The sequence below is a fragment of the Arachis stenosperma genome, chromosome 6 (genome assembly GCF_014773155.1).
Source record: "Arachis stenosperma cultivar V10309 chromosome 6, arast.V10309.gnm1.PFL2, whole genome shotgun sequence".
Classification (NCBI taxonomy): Eukaryota; Viridiplantae; Streptophyta; class Magnoliopsida; order Fabales; family Fabaceae; genus Arachis; species Arachis stenosperma.
In genome coordinates this window covers 38,623,082-38,643,647 of record NC_080382.1, presented here as the reverse complement: position 1 = coordinate 38,643,647, position 20,566 = coordinate 38,623,082, and the positions used below count along the sequence as shown (strand labels likewise).

General features: G+C 43.5%; 1 non-coding gene across 1 annotated transcript; it reads left to right on the top strand.

The window, feature by feature from the left end:
* The first annotated feature begins 13,286 nt into the window (after positions 1–13,286).
* LOC130937926 (small nucleolar RNA R71) lies at positions 13,287–13,390 on the top strand. Its single transcript, XR_009069117.1, has one exon. It is a non-coding gene; the product is annotated as a small nucleolar RNA R71 (small nucleolar RNA).
* The last annotated feature ends 7,176 nt before the right edge of the window (positions 13,391–20,566 follow it).

Sequence of the window (20,566 nt, the reverse complement as noted above, 5' to 3'; positions counted from 1 at the left end):
GAGGTCGGGCCTTCTATCAGCTTTACCGAGTTTGGAGAGCTCGGTCAGGGTATGAACAGTGCCCCTGCCCGAGTTCGTCTTTTTTCGGAAGGTCGAGCTCGGGCATAGTAGTTTTTCAAAATTTGAAAACGGTCGTTTCAGCATTTATTGCTTGTTACCGTTTCTTCCTCGATTTCCGTGCGGCGCTCTGTGGAGGCTTTATTTATTTGCCCCTTTCTTCATTTTCTTTGTTTATTCATCACTTCTTTTCGAGCATCTTCTCTTCTTTCTCTCTGTTCTTCGTCTTCCATTTTTTGTGCGTTTTTTCAGAGTTCTTTTCTGCGCCGCCGTTTTTCCTTTCGTCGGAGCTCGTCGCTTTCTTCTTTTCCAGGTTTGCTTTTTTCGCTTTTATTCTTCGTACGCTTCTTTTTTCTGATATCTTCTATGCCCGGGTTGCCCCGAAAAGAGGCGCCGCTATTGCTTTGTATGTGTGTGGGGGGACTCTTTTCTCCGATCCATTTTTGTTATTCGAGTTGCTGCCTTCTTGTTTGTAAAAGAACTTTGCTTTCTTTTGTTTTTGTTGAATTTGGTTTTTCTGCCTTTGTGTGATTTTTGTCTTGCTGTTGTATTCTTTCTTTGTAGGCAAGATTTTTTTATGTCTCGAAAGGTGTTTCAAGCAATGTCGACCAAGATTCCGAGTGGTCTAGGTTGGGTAGATCCTGCTCCTTTAAGGGTCCCGTCTGTTGTAGATTCTGAGTATCTGATTAGGTTCCGTAGGGAGTGTAGTATTTGTGAGAACAGGGAGTCTGAGCGGGATTACGAGTTAGCAGCCCCGGAGTCCGAGGAGAGGGTGTGTTTTCCGCCGTTAGAGAGTTCCGAGAAACTTTTCTTCTATGCTTATGATTGTTTCTTCTCCAAGCTAGGTGTCCGTCTTCCTTTCACCGACCTGGAATCCGAGGTCCTTTGGTCTTGTAACCTTGCCCTACACAACTCCATCCGAACTCTTGGGCGTTTTTAAAGCTTTTCCAACTTTTGTGTCAGATTTTAGGCGTCTCCCCTTCTGTTTCTCTTTTTCTTATCTGTTTGTACTGACGAAGCCGGGGTCGGGTGCTGGGAAGGTGTCCTGGGTTTCGTTTAGGGCTAACCAGGGTAGGAAATTTTGCACTTTGTATGATGAGTCGTTTCACGATTTCAAAAACTATTACTTCAAAGTCCGGGCTGTTGGAGATGTCCGACCTTTTTTCTTAGATGAGAGTGGGGAGCCTTCGTTTCCTCTTTGTTGGCAAGAGAGTGTGGTGTCGGTTAAGTACACTTTCGAGAGTCTAGATGAGGTGGAACAGGCTTTCGTTGGTGTGTTGAGCAGTCTATGGGGTCGGGCACCTCACTTGGATACGAAGAAAATGTTGGGAGATCCAAGCCTTCTCCGTTCCGAGTTAGGTAGTTCCCGACCTCTTTTTGAGATTTCATTTTCATTTTGACTTTGTTTTGATCTTTCTGTTTGATAACCTCTTTGTTTCCTTTCTGCAGAGATGTCTTCTCAGGCTGATTCTATGAAGTTTCTCCGTCGAGCGAAGAAATCTGCGGCATCTCGGAATATCGAGGCTGAAGCTTCTCCCCGACCTTCTCTGCAGAAGACTACAATTGGTGTTCAGACTCGGTCGAAGACCATTCCGGTCCCTCAGTTCCGAGCTATAACTCAGGATCCTCCGACCTCCGGACCCGGTCAGCTTTCCCTGACCTCGACCTCGGGTCCTCCCCCCAAGAAACTGAAGACTTCCCGAGAGCCTGCTGGTTTCAATGACAAGGATTTCGATGCTCTCGGTTGGGTTGAGCAGCACATTCTTCCTCAGACTTTTATTTCTACTGATGATGCGTCCATGGAGCATCACTTTCAGTATATGGCGCGGAGTTGTGTTCGGATGGCTAGCCTTCATGCCGCCATTGCTCGGGAGTTTAAGAAAGCTCCCCTTGGGGCGACCAGCTCCCGACTTGAGAAGGCCCGGTCCGAGCTTGATAAGGTTAGTCAGCTGAAGGATGCTAGGATTGCCGAGCTGGAGGAGTCTTTGGAGGAAGAGAAGACTAGGGCTACCGCGGCTGTGGCGGTGGCGAAGACGTCTGAGGAGATGGCGAGGGTGGCGACGGAGAACTATACCAAGCTGTATGCTGAGCTTGTGGAGACGAAGGAGAAGCTGCAATCTGCTCGGGATGACTTTTATGAGCTGGAAGATAATGTGGCCAAGGGTATGGATGCTATGTTTGTGAATTTGAGGGATCAGGTCCGGGTTCTTGCTCCCGAATTGGATCTCAGTTTGTTCAGTACGGATAACATGGTTGTGGAGGGGAAGATTGTTCCTGCCCCTGTTGAGGATGAGGTTCCGATGTCCGACCCCAAGGCTCCGGTGTCCGACCCCGAGGCTCCGGTCGTGAACCCGACTTCACCTTTGGCCGAGGATAGAGTTGGTATGGAGGTTCCAAGCGATGGTGCTGTTCCTGCAGTCCCGATATCCATGTTTCAGCCAGGTGTTGATGCGGAGTCTGGAAAGGGCCTTGATCCTCTGTAATTTTTTGTACTTTTTGTGCCTTTGCCCGACCTGTGGGCTTTTTGTTTTTTGGATGTTTTCTGCAAACATTTTGGACACCTGTTCTGCTATTTTAGCTACTCTTGTAGCTTTATTATGCCATGCTTTGTGTTTCGATTGTCTCGTTCCGCTTTTATGCTTTTTAGTTGTTCTCGGGTAACAACTTTTTAGCTAGCGTTTTGACTTCTCGCTTTTTGCTTTTTTAGTTGTTTTTGGGTAACAACTTTTTAGCTAGCGCTTTGACTTCTCGCTTTTTGCTTTTTAGTTGTTTTTGGGTAACAACTTTTTAGCTAGCGCCTTGACTTTCTCGCTTTTTGCTTTTTAGTTGTTTTTGGGTAACAACTTTTTAGCTAGCGCCTTGACTTTCTCGCTTTTTGCTTTTTAGTTGTTTTTGGGTAACAACTTTTTAGCTAGCGCCTTGACTTTCTCGCTTTTTGCTTTTTAGTTGTTTTTGGGTAACAACTTTTTAGCTAGCGCCTTGACTTTCTCGCTTTTTGCTTTTTAGTTGTTTTTGGGTAACAACTTTTTAGCTAGCGCCTTGACTTTCTCGTAGTCCTGGTTCTTTGCCAGCTTCTTTCTTGGGTCCGAGTTTATTCTCGGACATCGGGATCCTTGAGTACCCCTTTGGTCAGGTCCGACTTCGTTGTTTGGTCGGCCTTTTTTAAGTTATTTTTGTAACTTCTTTTCTATTTGGCTTTTTGAGCCATTTCAGAGTTACTTTTATAACTTCTCACATTAATTTGAACCTCGTCGCTTCATCTTTGCCGACCTCGTATGGCCTTTGGCAAATGATTTTTTGCGTTTTGCCGAGCATAAATTAATGCGCCTTGGTGGGGTACTTTTTAGGATATGCTTTATAACGAGAAAGAGAAAATAAAGAAATTTGATTAGTATTAAAAAGAAGAATATGTACAAAGTGTTTACCCTTTTGACTAGGTCGGGTGTCCTACTTAACCGGGTGTCTCATTAAAAAACCCTCGTGGGGAAAAAGAGTACACCTCGGGTTAAGTTTTTCTAGCTGTAGTATCGTCTTAGGTTACAGGCGTGCCAGGTTCTGGGCAGCTCATTGCCTTCTAGGTCGGATATCTTGTAGTAGCCTGTCCCTAAGACTTCTGTTACTTTGTAGGGCCCCTTCCAATTTGCGGCTAGCTTTCCTTCTCCCGATTTTTGTGTTCCGATGTCGTTTCGGATTAAAATCAGGTCGTGAGTGGAGAAGCTTCGTTTTATCACCTTTCGGTTATATCTGAGGGCCGTTCGTCGTTTTAAGACTTCTTCTCTGATTCGGGCTCTTTCTCGGACCTCGGGTAGGAGGTCGAGTTCTTCCCTTTGTGCCTGAGGGTTGCCTCCTTCGTTGTAGAAGATGGTTCTGGGTGATCCTTCGTCTATTTCGACGGGAATCATTGCCTCCATTCCGTAGGCTAGTCGGAATGGGGATTCTCCTGTTGTAGAGTGCGGGGTTGTCCGATATGCCCATAATACCTGGGGGAGTTCATCGGCCCATGCCCCTTTGGCCTCTTGGAGTCTTCGTTTTAACCCGGCCAAGATGACTTTATTTGCGGCCTCTGCTTGTCCATTGGCTTGCGGGTGTTCGACCGATGTGAACTGCTGTTTGATTTTTAGCTCGGCCACCAAGTTCTGAAAACTTGTGTCTGTGAACTGTGTTCCATTGTCTGTTGTGATGGAGTAGGGGACTCCGAACCTCGTGACAATGTTTTTGTATAGGAATTTACGGCTTTTCTGAGCCGTAATAGTGGCTAAGGGTTCAGCCTCGATCCACTTTGTGAAGTAGTCGACCCCTACTATGAGGTACTTGACTTGCCCCGGTCCTTGTGGGAATGGGCCGAGTAGGTCGAGTCCCCACTTTGCGAAGGGCCATGGTGCGGTGATGCTTATGAGGTCTTCGGGCGGTGCTTTGTGAAAATTGGCGTGTTTTTGGCAGGGGGGGCATATTTTCACAAACTCTGCCGCGTCTCTTTGCAAGGTCGGCCAGTAGAACCCGGCTCTGACTATTTTCTTGGACAGGGCCCGGGCTCCGAGATGGTTCCCACACATGCCTTTGTGGACTTCTTCGAGGACGCTCTTTGTTTCTGTGGTCGGGACGCACCTCAGGAGGGGGTTTGAGAATCCTCTTCTGTATAATACGTCGTGGATTAACGTGTAGTTCTGGGCGTCTTTTGTAAGCCTTTTAGCTTCTTTTCTTTCGGCGGGGAGAGTTCCCGATTTCAGATAGTTGAGTATGGGGGTTATCCATCCTTGTTGTTGCCCGGATATATTTAGTATTTCTTCCTCCCTTAACACGGAGGGGGATTGTAGAGTTTCTTGGAGGAGACTTCTGTTGTTCCCTCCGGGCTTGGTGCTAGCAAGTTTTGAGAGGGCGTCTGCCCGGGCATTTTGCTCCCGGGGTATGTGCTGGATTTGTATTTCCGGGAAGTGTCGTAATTGCGCCTGTGTTTGGTCCAGGTATTTTTTCATAGTAGGGTCTTTGGCCTGGTAGCCTCCATTTACTTGTGATGTGACGACCTGGGAGTCGCTGAAGATCGTGATCCTCTTTGCTCTGACCTCTTCGGCTAGTTTTAGTCCCGCTAGTAGGGCTTCGTATTCGGCTTGGTTATTTGAGGCCTGGAACTCGAATTTTAGGGATAGCTCAATCCGTGTTCCTTGATCGCTTTCGAGTATAACACCGGCCCCGCTTCCTGTTTTGTTTGAGGATCCGTCGACATACAGATTCCATGAGAGTGGGGTTCCCGGGGTCTCAGTGTATTCTGCGACGAAGTCGGCTAGGTATTGAGATTTTATGGCAGTCCGGGCTTCATAGTGGAGGTCGAACTCGGACAATTCCACCGCCCATTGTAGGATTCGTCCTGCCATGTCTGTCTTTTGTAGGATGTGTCTCATGGGTTGGTTTGTCCGGACTTTGATGGTGTGGGCTTGAAAGTAGGGGCGGAGTCTCCGAGCTGTGAACACTAGTGCATAGGCGAATTTCTCTATTTTCTGATAGTTTAATTCGGCCCCTTGTAGTGCTTTGCTTACGAAGTGTATGGGGTGTTGCCCCTCCTCATTTTCTCGTATTAGTGCCGAGGCGACTGCCCGATGTCCGACCGACAGGTATAGTACGAGCTCTTCCCCTTTTAGAGGTCGGGTTAAGATTGGTGGCTGCCCGAGGAATTCCTTGAATTCTTGGAAGGCCTTTTCGCATTCCGGGGTCCAAGAGAAGGGTTTCCCTTTCTTTAGGAGTGAGTAGAGAGGGAGTGATCTTATCGCTGATCCTGCCAAGAATCTTGATAGGGCGGCTAGTCTCCCATTTAGTTGTTGTACTTCTTTGACACCCGTCAGGCTTTTCATATTGAGTATTGCTTGGCATTTGTCCGGGTTTGCTTCGATGCCTCTCTGAGTCAGCATGAAGCCTAAGAACTTCCCGGCTTCTGCGGCGAAGGTGCACTTTGTCGGGTTAAGTCTCATGTTGTGTTTCCGGAGGGTGTCGAAGATGCTGCTGAGGTCGGCGACCAAGTTTCTGTCTTCTTGTGTCTTTACTAGCATGTCGTCGACGTACACCTCTAGCTGTAGCCCGATGTGTTCTGAGAACACTTTGTTCATTAGCCTCTGGTAGGTTGCCCCTGCGTTCTTCAGCCCGAAGGGCATTACTACGTAGCAGTAGTTTGCCCTTGGGGTTATGAACGAGGTCTTTTCTTGGTCGGGTCCATACATCGGGATTTGATTGTATCCCGAGTATGCATCCATGAAGGAGAGGTATCTGTAGCCCGAAGCGGCATCGACTAAGGCGTCGATGTTCGGTAGTGGATATGGATCTTTGGGGCAGGCTTTGTTGAGATCCGTGTAGTCGACGCACATCCTCCATTTTCCATTGGGCTTCTTCACTAGGACCACGTTTGCGAGCCATAGGGGGTACTTTACTTCTCTAATGAACCCTGCATCTAGTAGTGCTTGCACTTGTTCTTCTATTGCTTGCATGCGTTCGGGCCCGAGCTTCCTGCGTCTTTGTTGGACAGGTCGGGATCCCGGGTATACGGATAGCTTATGGCACATCAGGTCGGGGCTTATGCCTGGTATATCGGAGGCTTTCCAGGCGAAGAGGTCGGAATTCTCCCTTAAGAGGGTTGTGAGTTCCTCCTTTAGGCCTGCCTCGAGGTTTGCCCCTATGTTTGTTACTTTCTCGGGTGTGTTCCCGATCTGGATCTTTTCGGTTTCTCCTTCTGGTTGTGGCCGAAGATCTTCTCGGGCTTGGACTCGCCCGAGTTCTATTGTGTTGACCTCTTTCCCTTTTAGGCTCAGACTTTCGTTGTAGCATCGTCGTGCTAGTTTTTGGTCGCCTTTTAGGGTAGCGATTCCCTTTGCGGTAGGGAACTTCATACAGAGGTGTGGGGTCGAGACTATAGCCGCTGGTCTGTTTAGGGTTGGTCGTCCGATGAGGGCATTGTATGCTGAAGTGACGTCGACTACAATGTAGTCGATGCTTAGTGTTTTGGTTTGCTCGCCTTTTCCAAAGGTAGTGTGTAATGAGATGTATCCCAAGGGGCGGATCGGGGTATCTCCTAGTCCAAACAGGTCGGTGGGATAGGCTTTTAGCTCTTTTTCTTCGAGTCCGAGCTTGTCGAAGGCTGCTTTAAACAGGATATCTGCTGAGCTTCCTTGGTCGATCAGGGTTCGATGTAAGTTGGCGTTGGCTAGGATGATGGTGATCACCATAGGGTCGTCGTGTCCGGGTATTATTCCAAGAGCATCTTCTCGGGTAAATGAGATAGTAGGTAACTCGGGTAAGGGGCTGTCTTCTCGGACATGGTAGACTTCTTTGAGGTGTCTCTTCCGTGAGGATTTGGATGTCCCTCCCCCTGCGAAACCTCCGTTTATCATGTGTATGTGCCTTTTAGGAGTTCGCAGGGTTCGTGTTTGCTCGGCCCGATCTTCGTTATCTCCCCGTCTTCTCTTTCTGGTTTCTTCTCCTTTCTCAGCTATGTATCTGTCGAGTTTTCCCTCTCTGGCTAGCTTTTCTATAACATTCTTTAAGTCGTGGCAGTCGTTAGTAGAGTGGCCGTAGAGTCTGTGATATTCGCAGTACTCGGACCGATCTCTTCCTGCTCTCTTGTGCTTCAGAGGTTTGGGTGGTGGGATCTTCTCGGTGTGGCATACTTCTCTGTAGACGTCTACCAGGGAGACTCGGAGGGGAGTGTAGCTGTGGTATTTTCGTGGCTTGTCCGAGTTGGATTCTTCTTTCTTTTTCTGTTCCCGATCTCGATCTCGGGGCGGGTAGGTTGACTCCTTCCTGGAAGAGTCTCTCAGCTGGGAGGTTTCTTCCATGTTGATATACTTTCCTGCCCGTTCTTGTACTTCGTATAAGGAGGTCGGGTATCTTTTGGATAGGGATTGGCTAAACGGTCCTTCTTTTAGGCCGTTTGCTAGTCCCATGATGGCTACTTCCGTGGGCAAGTGTTGTATGTCCAGGCAGGCCTTGTTGAATCGCTCCATGTACTCTCTGAGAGTTTCTTGGTTGCCTTGTTTGATCCCGAGTAGGCTGGGGGCATGTTTTGCCTTGTCCTTTTGAATAGAGAACCTTGTTAAGAATTTTTTGGTCAGGTCTTCAAAGCTGGAGATTGATCCTGGTGGCAGGTTGTCGAACCACTTCATGGCTGACTTAGTGAGAGTGGTGGGGAAGGCTTTGCATCGAATCGCGTCGGAGGCGTCGACTAAGTACATTCTGCTTCTGAAATTGCTGAGGTGATGACTTGGATCGGTGGTGCCGTCGTAGAGGTCCATATCTGGTGGTTTGAAGTTTCGCGGTACCTTCTCTTTCATGATCTCTTGTGTGAAGGGATCATGGTTGCTTTCGGGAGTGGTGCCGTGTTCCGTCCGATCTTTCAGGTTGGCCTCTATCTTCCGCAGTTTTTCTTCCAATTCTCTGCGTTTGCGAGCTTCCCTTCTCAGATCCTGTTCAGTTTCCTTCTGCTTCTTTACGTCCTCTTCGAGTTGTCTCAGCCGGCTTTGTTGTGCCCGAACTGTTTCCAGAATCTCCGAACTTTTTTCTCTTTCGGGATTTTGTGGATCTTTGTCTGGGGGTGATGTCTTTGGGCGATTCTGTTTGTTTCCTCCTGGAGTGCGTGGTGATAGAGGGCTGTCCGGCCGTTCTCCGGTGTCAACTTCCTCTTCTTGTTCTGATGTAGCGTGGTTATTGTTGGGAGGGTCGTCCGCCATGGTAAAGGGATGACTTCCAGGTCCCCGGCAACGGCGCCAATGTTCCGAGGGTTACCTGAAACGTGTAGCTCGGTCTTCTGGCAAGGCCCGAGGTGGGGGGTCTGTGACCCGAGCTGGTTGTGCTGAACGGCGGGGGGTTGTACCTGCAATGACACTCCGATGCATAAGTTAGCATGGGTCCAAGCAGATATCAAGTAGAATTAGAGTATGAGTTATACCTGGGTGCTCCAGTGTATTTATAGTAGTTGGCTGCGATCATCCCTGGATAAGATATTCTTATCTTATCTTATCTTTTGGGAGATTCATCTCTATCTTTGCGGAACCGCCTTTCCCAGGCCCTTTCGGCCTTTAGGTTTTGGGCTTAGTTCCTTCTGATGGGCCTTTCTTTGGCCTGTTTGTCCGAGGTCCGACCTCGAACGTGGGCCTTAGGTCGAGGTCGGGCCTTCTATCAGCTTTACCGAGTTTGGAGAGCTCGGTCAGGGTATGAACAGTTTCTTTCCAGGATTGGGGTTGTGTGTATCTTTCCACGAGCTTTCTATGTATTTCAATGGCTTGAAGGTAATCCTCATCTCCTGGTTCAAAAGATGAAGGTTGAGAGAAATTTTGGTAACGTGGATGTGTTGTGGTGAAGTTGTGTTGAGGGATGTGGAATGAGTTGTGTGATTGATGGGATGACTTGTATGGATTTTGGAGGAAACTTTGTGTTGAGGCATAATCAAGTGATGAAAAGCTTTCAAATGAGAAACTGGGACGTGAGGGTGGATGCTCTTTCATTCCTTGGTGATACTCCCAGCCACCATTAGAATAATGACTTGAATCATTTTGTGGTGGTGGGAAGTATCCCATATGATTCTCTTGCTCATCTTGTGTCTCTGAAGCAAATCTCCATGAATTGGAGTGCTCAGACTCTGTTAATTCTTGGTGATATTCCCAGCCACCATTAGAGGGTGGTGATGGTGGGCAATATCCCGTAAAATTTTGTTTGACCATTAGATGAGTTGAACTCCATTTGTATTTTGTAAAATGCAACATCAATGGAAATTGAAATTCATGTCACAGAGACAGAATTTCTTAGTGAGGCAATAACTCAAACACCTTGGTTTCAACTTAGAACAGAGAACAAAAACAAAGAAAATGCTTGATCTATACTTCTCACCCACTTAATCATTGTTGATCTAATCAATCCCCGGCAACGGCGCCAAAAACTTGATGGTGTTTTTGTGGAAAACAAAATTTCCAAACACATAGATCTAACCGGCAAGTATACCGGGTCGCATCAAGTAGTAATAACTCACAAGAGTGAGGTCGATCCCACAGGGATTGATGGATCAAGCAATTTTAGTGGGTGATTAGTTTAGTCAAGCTAACATTGAGTGAATTGTGTGAAGTGTAGCCAACAGAAAGTAAATGGCAGAAATCTTAAAGATGCAGAAAGTAAATTGGCAAGTAACTTTAAGAACAAGAAATGTAAATTGCAAGAATCTTAAATGACAAGAAATATAAATTGCATTAAATGTAAAGGGGAGTGGGTGCTGGAAATTTAAAGGGAGCAGTAAAGCAAAGCGTAGAACAATTGCAGGGAGATTAACTTGCAGGAAAGTAATTTGGGATCATGAACAGAAATGTAAAGTGCAGAAGAATTAAATTGCTTGAAAGTAAATTGAAAGCCAATGGAACAGTAAAAACAGAAGAGCAGCTAAGAACTCAACTCAATTGCAAAATAAAATTGAAGATCTCAGGGAATTAAAGAGACTAGAAAACAAGTCTAGATCTCACTCCCTTCCTTGATCCAACCAAGAACAATTGCAGATGGAAAGAAGATGAAAGCAGTAAAGAGAGTTTTGGTTCAAAACAAGAGAAATCCTTAATTCACTGAAATTTTGCAGAAGAATAACAAGAGAAATCTTAGACCAAGAGGGAAACAGAATTCCTTCACTCTCAATCCCAGATTTAAGACAGAAAAAAAATAAAGGAAAGAGCTCCTTTTTGAAATGAGAGTGATGCCTTTATATAGGTTTTACAAAATAAAAAATGAAAATGACATTAAAACAAATTACAAAAATGAAAATCCTAATTTAATTGATCCATGTGCCTTTGAGTGATGATGTGGGCTTTGCTTGCTTTGGATTTGAGGAGAAATGGGTTTGGTTGGCCTTGATTCAATTTGGTGAGGAATTGAATTAAATTGAATTTTGGTTGATTTTGGCCCATATGCTCCCAGGAGGTTGCCCTGCCCTTGTGGAGGGCAGGGCAGGATTTGATGCATGCGGCCATGGTGCAGGCGTGGCGTGTGAGCTTGGTGCGCAGGATGCTGCCCTGCCCTCGCGGAGGGCAGGGCAGAAAAAGTTGGTGCGCCAGATTAGTGCTTGGTGCGTGCGTGGTGCGGCCAGATGATGCTGTGGTGCGCCAGAATTGTGCCTTGGTGCGCCAGATTCATGCCACAACAAAATGCTGCCCTGCCCTCGTGGAGGGCAGGGCAATGTTTCCAAAAGTGAAGCTCCGTGTTCGAAACTCGGTGGATGCACACGCTACTTCTTTTCCTTGGTTTATTTTTGCTTATTTTTGGCCCTTAAAGATTCCTTCCGTTCCTACCTCAATTGTGCGTCAAATACGGATTTCTATATATCGTTGGAAAGCTCTGAATGTCAGCTTTCCAACGCAACTGGAAACACATCAATCGGACGTCTGTAGCTCAAGTTATAGCCCTTTGAAGGAGGCATGGTCATGCTGTGAGTGCCCAGATTTTACCTTAGCGAAAATTCTTGCTTCCAACCTCACTTTGCATCACGATTCTGCCCTGCCCTTGGCAAGAGCAGGGCAGTGTGTGCTGTTTGCCTATTCTTCATTAATTTGGTCATGGGCCACGCTTTTAAAAGTGTGGCCTAAGCCTCCATAGTGTGCTTCAACTTCAAAGTGTGCTCCAAAGCTCTTTTTTCCTCTTTTTTTTTGTGCTTCTTTGCTTCTTTTTCTACTTATTTCCTACAAGATTTATAAAATTAAAAGATCAAGGAAATCTTCTAATTAAGCACAAAAGAATGCAATATTTAAGCACTAATCATCAATTTCTTGTATGAAAAAGCATAGAAAAATAGGTATATGATGACTTGTCATCAGAAGGGTCTGCCAAGGATGATGGATTCATCCATGCGCTTCCCAGTCTCTAGGACTATGAAATCAGTAGGGATGTAATGGTCTTCAAATTTTACCAGAACATTCTCTACAAGTCCATAGGCTTGTTTCTTTGAATTGTCTGCCATCTCTAGTGAGATTCTTGCAGCTTGTACCTCAGAGATCCCTAGCTTCTCCATTACAGAGAGAGGCATGAGGTTTACACTTGACCCTAGGTCACACAGAGCCTTCTTGAAGGTCATGGTGCCTATGGTACAAGGTATTGAAAACTTCCCAAGATCTTGTCTCTTTTGAGGTAATTTCTGCCTAGACAAGTCATCCAGTTCTTTGGTGAGCAAAGGAGGTTCATTCTCCCAAGTCTCATTACCAAATAACTTGTCATTTAGCTTCATGATTGCTCCAAGGTATTTAGCAACTTGCTCTTCACTGACATACTCATCCTCTTCAGAGGAAGAATACTCATCAGAGCTCATGAATGGCAGAAGTAAGTCCAATGGAATCTCTATGGTCTCGTTTTGAGCCTCAGATTTCCATGGTTCATCATTGGGGAACTCAGTGGAGGCCAGTGGACGTCCATTGAGGTCTTCCTCAGTGGCGTTCACTGCCTCTTCCTCCTCTCCACATTCGGCCATGTTGATGGCCTTGCACTCTCTTTTTGGATTTTCTTCTGTATTGCTTGGAAGAGTACTAGGAGGGAGTTCAGTAATTTTCTTGCTCAGCTGTCCCACTTGTGCCTCCAAATTCCTAATGGAGGACCTTGTTTCAGTCATGAAACTTTGAGTGGTTTTGATTAGATCAGAGATCATGGTTGCTAAGTCAGAGTGGCTCTGCTTAGAATTCTCTGTCTGTTGCTGAGAAGATGATGGAAAAGGCTTGCCATTGCTAAACCTATTTCTTCCACCATTATTGTTCTTGAAACCTTGTTGAGGTCTCTCTTGATCCTTCCATGAGAAATTTGGATGATTTCTCCATGAAGAATTATAGGTGTTTCCATAGGGTTCTCCCATGTAATTCACCTCTTCCATTGAAGGGTTCTCAGGATCATAAGCTTCTTCTTCATATGAAGCATCCTTAGTACTGCCTGGTGCAGCTTGCATTCCAGACAGACTTTGAGAAATCAAATTGACTTGCTGAGTCAATATCTTATTCTGAGCTAATATGGCATTCAGAGTATCAATCTCAAGAACTCCTTTCTTCTGATTTGTCCCATTGTTCACAGGATTCCTTTCAGAAGTGTACATGAATTGGTTATTTGCAACCATTTCAATTAGCTCTTGAGCTTCTGCAGGCGTCTTCTTCAAATGAAGAGATCCTCCAGCAGAGCTATCCAAAGACATCTTGGATAGTTCAGAGAGACCATCATAGAAAATACTTATGATGCTCCATTCAGAAAGTATGTCAGAAGGACACTTTCTGATCAATTGTTTGTATCTTTCCCAAGCTTCATAGAGGGATTCTCCTTCCTTCTGTCTGAAGGTTTAGACTTCCACTCTAAGCTTACTCAATTTTTGAGGTGGAAAGAACTTTGCCAAGAAGGCATTGACTAGCTTTTCCCAAGAGTTCAGGCTTTCTTTAGGTTGTGAATCCAACCATGTCCTAGCTCTGTCTCTTACAGCAAAAGGGAATAGCATTAGTCTGTAGACCTCAGGGTCAACCCCATTAGTCTTGACAGTGTCACAGATTTGCAAGAATTCAGCTAAGAACTGATGAGGATCTTCCAATGGAAGTCCATGGAACTTGCAATTCTGTTGCATTAGAGAAACTAATTGAGGCTTAAGCTCAAAGTTGTTTGCTCCAATGGTAGGGATAGAGATGCTTCTCCCATAGAAGTCGGGAGTAGGTGCAGTAAAGTCACCCAGCACCTTCCTTGCATTGTTGGCATTGTTGTTGTTTTCGGCTGCCATGGTTTCTTCTTCTTTGAAGATTTCTGTTAGGTCCTCTACAGAGAGTTGTGCCTTAGCTTCTCTTATCTTTCGCTTCAAGGTCCTTTCGGGTTCAGGGTCAGCTTCAACAAGAATGCCTTTGTCTTTGTTCCTGCTCATATGAAAGAGAAGAGAACAAGAAAATATGGAATCCTCTATGTCACAGTATAGAGATTCCTTGAGGTGTCAGAGAAGAAGAAAATTAGAAGGAAGAGGTAGAAGAGTTCGAACTTAATCAGATAGAGTTCGAATTGTGCATTGAGAAGGAGTGATACTCCATAAATAGAAGGATGTGAGAAGAGAGGAAGAAATTTTCGAAAATTAAGTGAAAGATTTTGAAAACATTTTGAAAAACTTTAATTGATTTTCGAAAACCAGGAGTGGGAAAGAAATCAAGTAATTTTTGAAAAAGATTTTGAAATTAGAATTTAAAAAGATATGATTGAAAACTATTTTGAACAAGATGTGATTAGAAAGATTTGATTGAAAAGTTATGGTTTTTAAAAAGATATGATTGAAAAGATATGATTTGAAAACGATTTTAAAAAGATTTGATTTTAAAAATTAAATGACTTGCCTAACAAGAAAAGATATGATTCAAACATTAAACCTTTCTCAACAGAAAAGGCAACATACTTGAATTGTTCAATCAAATCATTAATTGTTAGCAAGTATCTTTGAAAAAGGAAAGAAATTGATTTTGAAAAAGATTTGATTGAAAAGATATGATTTGAAAAAGATTTGATTTTGAAAAACTTTGAAAACTTGAAAAAAATCTGAATTAAAAAACAGAATCTTCCCTCTTGTGCCATCCTGGCGTTAAACGCCCAGAATGGTGCACATTCTGGCGTTTAACGCCCAATGTACTACCTTTTTGGGCGTTAAACGCCCAACCAGGCACCCTGGCTGGCGTTTAAACGCCAGTATGTCCTTCTTCACTGGGCGTTTTGAACGCCCAGCTTTTTCTGTGTAATTCCTCTGCTGCATGTTCTGAATCTTCAGTTCCCTGTACTATTGACTTGAAAATAGAACCAAGGTCAAATAAACAATGCATGCATGACACCAAACTTAAAATGAGACACTAGACTGAACAAGAAACATAAAATATTTTTGGTTTTTATGATTTTTTTAATTTTTTTTTGTGCTTTTTTTTTCGAAAATTAAGTGGAAAAGAAAATAAAGGTATCAAAATTCTTAATGAGAATTCCAGGAATCATGCAATGTTAGTCTAAAGCTTTAGTCTAAAGAAATTAGACATGGCTAGCCAAGCTTCAGCAGGACATTGCATTCAAGAGCTAAATTGATAAGAATCAATCAGCTTTGGTGATGATAAGAACATCACCTTGAAACACTAGAATTCATTCTTAAGATCTCTGAAAAATACCTAATCTAAGCAATAAGATGAACCGTCAGTTGTCCATACTCGAAACAATCCCCGGCAACGGCGCCAAAAACTTGGTGCATGAAATTGTGATCATCAATGGCGCCATCAACATGGTACGCTCATTGCAATCTCAACTCTCTATCACAACTCCGCACAACTAACCAGCAAGTGCACTGGGTCGTCCAAGTAATAAACCTTACGCGAGTAAGGGTCGATCCAACGGAGATTGTTGGTATGAAGCAAGCTATAGTCACCTTGTAAATCTTAGTCAGGCAGACTCAAATGGGTATGGGTGATATACGAATAAAACATAAAGATAAAGATAGAGATACTTATGTAATTCATTGCTGAGAACTTCAGATAAGCGAATGGAGATGCTTTGTCCCTTCCGTCTCTCTGCTTTCCTACTGTCTTCATCCAATCCTTCTTACTCCTTTCCATGGCAAGCTTATGCAAGGGTTTCACCGTTGTCAATGGCTACCTCCCATCCTCTCAGTGGAAATGTTCAACGCACCCTGTCACGGCACGGCTATCCATCTGTCGGTTCTCAATCAGGCCGGAATAGAATCCAGTGATTCTTTTGCGTCTGTCACTAACGCCCCGCCCTCAGGAGTTTGAAGCACGTCACAGTCATTCAATCATTGAATCCTACTCAGAATACCACAGACAAGGTTAGACCTTCCGGATTCTCTTGAATACCGCCATCAGTTCTTGCCTATACCACGAAGACTCTGATCTCACGGAATGGCTGGCTCGGTTGTCAGGCGAGCGCTCGGTTGTCAGGCGATCAACCATGCGTCGTGTATCAGGAATCCAAGAGATATTCACCCAATCTAAGGTAGAACGGAGGTGGTTGTCAGTCACACGTTCATAGGTGAGAATGATGATGAGTGTCACGGATCATCACATTCATCAAGTTGAAGAACAAGTGATATCTTGGAACAAGAACAAGCGGAATTGAATAGAAGAACAATAGTAATTGCATTAATACTCGAGGTACAGCAGAGCTCCACACCTTAATCTATGGTGTGTAGAAACTCCACCGTTGAAAATACATAAGAACAAGGTCTAGGCATGGCCGAATGGCCAGCCTCCCAAAGAGGGTTCAATCATAAAAACATGATCAAAAGATTCTAAGATTGAAAGATGAAAATACAAAAGTAAAAGGTCCTATTGGGAAGACGACCTTGTTCAACCTTTCAAAAACCCAAAAATATTGTTTTCCATAACCAATAATAAATCATAATTCCCTACAATTCCTTGAGAAGACGACCCGAGGTTTGAATACTTCGGTTTATAAATTCTATTGGGTTTGTTACTTGTGACAACCAACGTTTGTACGAAAGGAATTCTTGTAGGTCTAGAAGCTATACTTGCAACGAGGATTTATCTTGTGAAAATTCTAGACCACGCAAGAATCTTATTCGTCAAAATGGCACCGTTGCCGGGGAATTGTAAACATGTGCCGTATTATTGGTTATTGTAAATATTTTTCTTGTTTGTTTTCTTTGCTTTGATATAAAAATTTTAAGTTTGGTGTCATTTTATTGTTTTTCTTTTTCCTCATTAAATTAAAAAATATCTTTTCTCTTTATTTTAATTGAATTTTTCCAAAATTTCATAAAAAAAAATAAATAAAATAAAATTTCAGATTTTTATTTTAAAATTTTTTATCTTATCTTATCTTAGTTTTAAATTTCAAAATTCAAATCTTTTTCAAAAATCATATCTTTTTCAAAATCTTATCTTATCTTATTTCAAAATCAAGTTTCAAATTTCAATATTTAAATTCCAAAATTCAAATTTCAAATTTCAAAATTTAAATTTAAAAATTTTAAAAACCAAACCTCTTCAAAATTTAAACCTTTTTCAAATTTTTATCTTATATTTTTGTCAGTGTTTCTAGTTTTAGGAGTTTATTTTGATTAATTTCTATTAGTTTTTATTTCTTTAACTACTATGAATTCTCACCCCTCTAGCTTTAAGTTTGGTTCTAATGTTGTTGTTAGGAATGGAAACTATAATGAAAATAGCCATCAAGGATGGAACAATAAAAGATGGAAGGAGCTACAAGGATTTGATCAACCCTCATGGCAACAACCACCTCCAATGGACTATCAACAACCATTCTGTGATGCATATCAAGGCAATGGCTATGGTGAGCACTCTTTTGATTATCAACAACCACCACCATATGCCTATGAACCCCCTCCTCAATATGACTTTGGACCACCGTACGCACAAGCCCCTTTCCATCATTCACCTCCATATGACCCTAATCCTTATCCACCACACCAACCACCATATGAACCATACCCAAAACCACCACCTCAATATTCACCATCTCCATATCCTTATCAAGAAGAACCACCTCCGTATTATGAACCTGTTTTCCAAAAAAATGAACCCTCCTATCCACCCTAACCCTCCATGGAGAGCACACTTACCTCTCTCATTGGTCTCACCTCTAAACTCCAAAATCTCATATCCTTTATGGACCAACCCTCTACCTCCAGTATTCAACCCTCAAACTCTAGTGCACTTCCTTTTCAACCACAGAATGATCTCTCCATCCCATCACCACCATCCATGGAAGAGCACCCACATCCATCAATCCAAGAGCAACATGATCCCAATGATGCTATTGACATGGAACAAGAGAGAAGGGATCATCTTTGCGAATCCATACTTCATAAGGAGCTAGAAGAGGCACTAAAGGTGAAGGTAGAAGAGACCTTTGCAGATGAAGGAGTAGTTGAAGGGAGTTGTCATAAAAAAGAAATCATCAAGGAGGAGTACGATTTTATACTCAAACAACTGGACAAAGCAGCAATTATTGAAAAGGAAAAAGTGGTTACAGACTTAGGAGATGCTGAACCTCCATGGGAAGGTCAAGTCATAGAGCCTCCTTCCAAGGTGTTTGATGTTGATGTTGAGGAAGGTGTACAACCTCTAAGGTATATCATAGTTGAAGACTTGGAAGAGGTTGATCAAGAGGTGGAGATTAAAGAAGAAGAAGCACAGCCTCCCATGCCCTAGGTAAGCAAGGAAGAAGAGATTGAATTGGAAGAAAGCTACCAAGAGGAAGAGGTTGATATTGAAGAAGCTTGCAAAGAGGTGGAAGTTTTCAGAGAAGAGCACAAGGGAGTGGAGCTTGCAAATTCATTAGAAACACCTCCTCAAGGCCATTACCGTCCAACACAATGTTCAAGTGGGCAAAATTCCTATCCTTATCCTTTACTTTTCCACTTGAATATGGGCTACTGGAGACGGATGGTCAACTTAGAGCTCTTTGTGGCATTAAGAGTAAGAGGAAGATGGTTAGTGGTTGGAGTTATCAGGCAAGGTTCATTAAGGTTCCGCATTCCGTACTGGTGTACAAGTGTTGGTGCAGAGCTCAATTGAATGAGTCTAGGATGTTGTTTGGCCGCTTCGCTGAGAATTCAAATTGCTTGCCACCCGGCTGGAACAATGATGATCAACTTGAAGACGGGTGTAGAAACAATATTTGGGATCCAGGAATATATGAGGATCAATTTTGGGAGCTCAAAGCTTGTGAAGAACTCCATCAAAGCTTGAGGAATTTACTTAGTATTGATAGAGCTTATTAGAAGTCCAAGCATTGGTGGAAGTTTCAAGACGAGTTCAAGCACAAGCCGCCATGACAAGGAGCTCACCACATGTCCAACTTAAGGACTTTAACTAAAAGTGCTAGGTGGGAGACAACCCACCATGGTATGATCGTCCCTTTTTCAGTTTTAATTTTAGTCTGTTTTGTTTGTTTTTGAGTTTTGGTTGAACTTGGAATCATGCATAACATTCATATTAGCATTGCATTCTGCATACTGCATTATTATAAAAAAAAAAGGCACACGATGCGACAGCGTCACCGACGCGTCTGCATCATATGTGCCTGAAGGAAGAAAAGAGATTTTACAGAGACTCACGCGAAAACGTGTGATGAGCGGATAATTTATACGCTTTTTGGCATTGTTTTTAGGTAGTTTTTAGTAAGTTCAAGCTACTTTTAGGGATGTTTTCATTAGTTTTTATGTTAAATTCACATTTCTGGACTTTACTATGAGTTTGTGTGTTTTTCTGTGATTTCAGGTAAATTCTGGCTGAAATTGAGGGACTTGAGCAAAACTCTGAAAAAGGCTGACAAAAAGGACTGCTGATGCTGTTGGAATCTGACCTCCCTGCACTCGAAATGGATTTTCTGGAGCTACAGAACTCCAAATGGCGCGCTCTCAACGGCGTTGGAAAGTAGACATCCAGGGCTTTCCAGCAATATATAATAGTCCATACTTTATTCGGAAATTGACGACGTAACTTGGCGTTGAACGCCAAGTTCATGCTGCTGTCTGGAGTTAAACGCCAGAAAAACGTCATGATCCGGAGTTGAACGCCCAAAACACGTCATAACTCAGAGTTCAACTCCAAGAGAAGCCTCAGCTCGTGGATTGATCAAGCTCAGCCCAAGCATACACCAAGTGGGCCCCGGAAGTGGATTTATGCATCAATTACTTACTCATGTAAACCCTAGGAGCTAGTTTATTATAAATAGGATGATTTACTAATGTATTAGATATCTTTGGTCTCAGTTTTGTTTTATTCTTCATCCTAAGAGGCTATTGATCACGTTTTTAGGGGGCTGGCCATTCGGCCATGCCTGAACCTTTCACTTATGTATTTTCAACGGTGGAGTTTCTGCACACCATAGATTAAGGGTGTGGAGCTCTGCTGTACCTCAAGTATTAATGAAATTCTATTTTCTTTCATTCAATTCTCTCTTATTCTTATTCCAAGATATTCATTCGCACCCAAGAACATGATGAATGTGATGATTAGATAACCCTCATTATCATTCTCACGTATGAACGCACGTGATTGACAACCACTTCCGTTCTACATGCAACAGAGCTTGAATGTGTATCTCTTAGATTCCCCAACAGAATCTTCGTGGTATAAGTTAGATAGATGGCGGCATTCATGAGAATCCGGAAAGTCTAAACCTTGTCTATGGTATTTCGAGTAGGATTCTGGGATTGAATGACTGTGACGAGCTTCAAACTCCTGAAGGCTGGGCGTGATGACAAGCGCAAAAGAATCAATGGATTCTATTCCAACCTGATTGAGAACCGACAGATGATTAGCCATGCGAGTGACAGCCGCAGAGGACCATTTTCACTGAGAGGATGGGATGTAGCCACTGACAATGGTGATGCCCTACATACAGCTTGCCATGGAAAGGAGTAAGAAGGATTGAGTTGAAGCAGTAGGAGGGCAGGCGTCCTTGAGCCTTACAGTATCTTCATTCGCTTATCTGAAATTCCTACCAATGAATCTGCATAAGTGTTCTATCCCTT